Source organism: Amphiura filiformis, chromosome 16 (genome assembly GCF_039555335.1).
Source record: "Amphiura filiformis chromosome 16, Afil_fr2py, whole genome shotgun sequence".
NCBI classification, from domain to species: domain Eukaryota; kingdom Metazoa; phylum Echinodermata; class Ophiuroidea; order Amphilepidida; family Amphiuridae; genus Amphiura; species Amphiura filiformis.
The window spans coordinates 290,614-295,840 of NC_092643.1; positions in this window are offsets into that span (position 1 = coordinate 290,614).

Below are 5,227 nucleotides of genomic sequence, written 5' to 3' on the forward strand. Positions count from 1 at the left end.
CTGTTGCATTTAGGCTTGGGCGGTAGCGGGCTTTTATTCATTAGGAGACGTCGAAGCCAAATCTACGAGGGTCATTCAAAAAGTTCTACCTCCATCATTACATCCCTGTAACGTGCCAGGATCCGGGGCCAGGATATTGAAATTACATGCTTATACTCTTAAATTCAGGCTACAAGTTGCGGTTGTCCAACTGCTTATTTAGGATAAATATGTATTAAGCAGTCATGCATAAGATTTGTTTAAAAAGAAACTTGTTATCCAGTGGCCCCCCCCCCAATAATTTTGGTGGGGTCAAGTACCCTAGGGCCCCCAATAATTTTAAAAACTCATAATAGGGTATAAATTCACAATTTTAGCGTATAATTCATGAAATGTAGTATGCAAAAGCTTCCGCTCTTTGCGCTGGATGGGGATACCCCTTTTTAGGCCAGGACCCATATTAATGCCCACCCCCATATTAAAAATCTTCCGGAGCCTCACCGTGTGATAAACACCAAAATAAAGATGGTTCTAAGCCAAATATGTCTATATAGAAGCGTAGGCTAAATCTAGAAAACGAGTTGGGCCACTTTTGACATTTAACTCGCATACCATCAAGCTTGCATAATTAATTTGCGTAAAATCGACTTTCATGATTAATAATTGCATTTTTGCTTTTCAGAAAAAAATAAAAGAGGTAATGGCGTAAATGTGACATAGAGTGTAATATCTTGGCTAATAGAACAACTTTAACGTGTCTAAGTGTCTTTCCAAATTCAGGTTCAAACCCGGGGTTCAAACTGACGCTTTGCCCGGCCACCTTTTGCCAATTTCGCACATTTTTTGTACCGCGTAAAATGATGCCTATGGAAAGGTTTGGATATTATATAGACGAATCCAACGAGCCAAGTCATGGTCAGGATTTGGTCGGCCATCTTTGGGTCCCCGCAACACCAACAAGCCGCTTAAAAATCGATGTTAGATTCTTTTGTAAACTATATCATCATTCTTTTGTCTACGTGTAACACGGGTGATAAAATGCAGTTTAAAATTATTTCACATTTTAGGTGAGATTGAGCCGACGGGGACCCAACTTTGGCAGCCATTAAGGTATAGGAATGCGTACGGTGAAATTTTCGTCTATACAAAAACGATTCTCTTATAAACGCATCTACAAGCCTCTATATAATGCACAGTTTCCACCTCGAGCACACAATTTCGTCACCAAGCAGCAGTTTTTATACATATAAATTGTAGAGAACACATTTTGTGTTTACTCTACACGGTTGAGTGCATAGCATAAGAGCTGTGTGAGCTTCTAGCTGGAAAATTGGCATCTGTGATTGGCTTTTGTCAAAACCTCAAGTGTTCCCTTTATCCAATCAGAATTTTTATTATATCTTGTGCAAAAAGTTACTATTTTCGCCTGTATGGTCATAGGCCCTATACGGTTGTATGAACTATGATTTTGCTAAAGAGCGCTTACAAATTGATATGAACTCTTAAGCTTACATCGTCAAAGATCTAAAAACAAAAGCAAAGGTTTTTCATGTTTTTCACTTAATTGACATTAGTAAATAAATAATATGACATTTATTTTAAAATCATAAATTAAAATACCACTTCAAATACGCAGTGTTTAAAATTACCCATCCCGGGGTCTTAAGAGCACAGAAGTTGTTCATTATTCAACTGAATTTTGTTACGAAAGTGACCCAAGCTGTTTTTGACTATATACTTTACACAATTTGCCATGCATATCTTATTAGGTTAAAACAAAGCTTATGCAGTAGCATAAGAAATGACCTTGATGACCAAGTAAAATGCAATACAATCAATAAGTGACATGTTTGCCTAATACTATTTTTTAAATTGTAAATTTTTTTTGTCCACCTATAGTACCGTTTTTAGAGAGACTGTGCATCATAGAGCCTTCGAGCTTCCAAAATAAATTAATCTTAGCTCATCTTTACACTATTTTGGCCCATGATCGGGGTGAATCAGGAAACAGGCTTCAATAACTTGCTCCTTTTTTACTTTTGCCTTCCCCATTTTCTCCCGGCATTTTCTCTCTCATGTTTGGTCAGAGGGGCACTTTTTTCTCTTTCATTTGTTATTAGGAACACCCCCCCACTCCACACCCTGCCGGCCACGCTACTGTGTTTTTTTTTTTTTGTGTTTTTTCGTTTTCAGTCTGTCCCTTTTATTTTGTGTGATACCACACAGTGTGGTATAGGCCTATCATAGGTCACCTTGAATTTAGTGCTGAGACACTATTAAGTTTTCACCCGTTTTCGCCTGGTCTCTGACCGAATTGTTATAAATAAGAAACGGCCTTTTTTGTACTTTTTTAACCCTTTGGGAGAATTTTCATCCCCCCTTAAAAGTTGGCGAACTGGCCCCCCCCCCAGAAGATTTTCAGGGATAAAAATAATGGGGACGACAAAGAGTAAACTGTCCTTTAAAATGGGACAAAAAATTGACAAATGGGGACAAAAAATTATCTTTGCCCCCTCACACTAAAATCCAGGCTATTGCTATTGCTATTGCCCCGGCAGCGGTGGGAGTGGTTCCCCGTTAGACTAAATCCTCCAGCCTCGAATATACGCACGGCCGTTACACTGTGCTGTATACGAGGACTGAACACCAAACGTGTTCTGAGCGTGGAGGACTTTTGAGCTCATTAATAAAACGCGTGCGTCTTCGCGCGCTTCGCGTCGCATGGCGCATTGCCATTTAAGGAAATTTCCCCGGGTAAATTATCTTCCGACTCGCCCGTGAATAAAACAACTGTTTTTTGGAATTTTAATGAATTTTAAACTTGTTCTTTTTGCTTTCTTTCCTGCGATTTATATTCCCAAGGCCTATCAGTATTATATAATAGTATAAATACTGTTTAGTTTTAAATGCCTATTGCTTTATTGTTATATTTTCCTTTCACCATTCTGATTCTGTTTAATACTCTGACTTCTTCAATTTTCACTCGGCCGTCATGTCGGTCCGGTTTTGATTGGGCACGTTAAATTTTCATCATCATCATGATCATATTTAATTATTTCGCAAGACGCCTACTTTTATTTGTGTTTCATCATCGTGTGTAACTTAAAAACTTCATGTTAAACAGCCCAAACTAACCTGGCCGAAGCCGCCGAACATGAAAACAAATAAAGTGCTTTTGTGTCGCCCGAAGGCTCCATTAGTTGTTTTTTGTGTTTTTGTTGTTGTTGTTTTTTTAATTACTTCAAAATGGATGGTAGGCTTGTTTCTTATATTTGCAGTTACAGTGAACAATATTTATAACACAGTCCACGCTTCCCGGCCACGCTTATGCCGCGCCGTAAAGAATGTACAGCCGAGTTTTGTGCACTGCACCCACAGTAAAAATAGAAAAGTCAAATGAAATGTTTTAAATTCCGGTCGCATAATTTTTGTTGCGTGATGATGCGACTTGATCTAATATTTTATTGTATTTCATTCATTCATGTATACATTTAATACCGGTACCTGTCAAGACCATGTCAAAACCAGAAAAATGCTTAGCCTTCTTTAACAGTAGATTTTAGAGTTTGAAAAAAAAAAATCATTTGAGTATGTTTTTATTAAAATGAAAAGAAATTAGAAATATTTGTATTCCCATGTACATCATTTGTACATGGTCGTTATTTATCGGGTTATTTAGGGGGCTGTAATTTTCTTTGGAAGGGGGTAGGTCATGAATATACTGTCATAGCATTTTTGGACCAAAAATAGAGGGGGGGGTTATAATTTTTTTACACCAAAATTATGGTTGGGGGGGGTGGGGTTTATAGAATTATTAAGGGCTGGTGACCCAAAATTTTCGCGCGCTGTGCGGGCAATCTTTTAACTTACGATCAAAATGTATGCACAATCTTATATGATTCAAAATTTTGCGCGCTCCGCGTACCTTTACACTTACAATCAAAATTTTAACGCGCTCCACACACTTTCTTCGCATTTAAGTTTTTGCGCACTTCGTGCCTTAGGGGGGATGTCATTTTCTTCGGCGGGGGTGGGGTCATGAATATGTCGGTGACCGGAGTCAATTTTTTTTACGACCCCATATCGCGAACTAATTTTTTTACGACACCCTATATCTGCCTATACAGACTGAAGACAAATTATTCATGGCCGGAAGTAAGGCGCGGAGCATGCCCAAATTTTAGAGCGGAGTGCGCAAAAATCTTGCATTGTATAACAAAGGATGGCGCACACATTTTGTTTTTGAAGCTAAAAAATTTTGAGTCACCAGCCCTTAATAATTCTATAACCCCCCTATTTTGGTTGTTAAAAAATTTTTGGTCTCAAAATTCTATGACCCCCCTTCTGAAGAAAATTACAGCCCCCTTAGTTACAGTGATGAATAATTTGTAGTCAGTCTGTGTAGGCGGAAGGGGGGGGGCATAACAATTTTCGACCTGAGATAGGGGGTTGTAAAAAAATTCAGCCCGCGATAGGGGGGGTCATGAAAAAATTTACTCCGGTCACCGACATAATTCATAACCACCCCCTTCCGTAAAAAATAACAGCCCCCTAAGGGGGGTCATGAATATACTGGGGGGTCATACAATTTTTAGACATAATTTTTTAACACCCAAAATAAGGGGGTTATAGAATTATTGAAGGTTGGTAACTAAAAATGTTCGCACGCTCCACATGCATTCTTCTAGGGGGTCATAAAAAATTTGCCCGCGATAGGGGGTCATATTCATGACCCCCCTGCCGAAGAAAATGACATCCCCCTTATTACGTTTAGCTATCACTGCTATTAAGACAAACAGCAGGGCGTGTCTGGCATTTTGAGAGGTTAAATTTAAATTTTGATAATTTCCATAAATATTTGACTTTCTTTCCATGAAAAAATGTCATGGTCTATGACATGGATGCAGCTCATGCTATAGCATACTAAGGCTCGGGGTGGATATGCTAGGACTTGTATACTTCAGTCATGACTTGCTAGTATATTTTAGGCCAACAGGGGCTAACGTAGGGCAGGGCCTAATTATAGTCCAGACCCCATACGGGAGAGGAGAGGACATCATGTTCAACAGTCTAGGCCACAACTGTTGTCATGTTTTTGCTTACCGTTTTTCTTTTGTAGACAGGATGACACATTGTATACTCATGCGGTATGCCATTGGTGCTTGTTTAGTCAGATCTCGGCATTGTCACAGTCAGAATACACATACAGTGTCAATAATAATATTAATGATGACATGGCCATGAATGA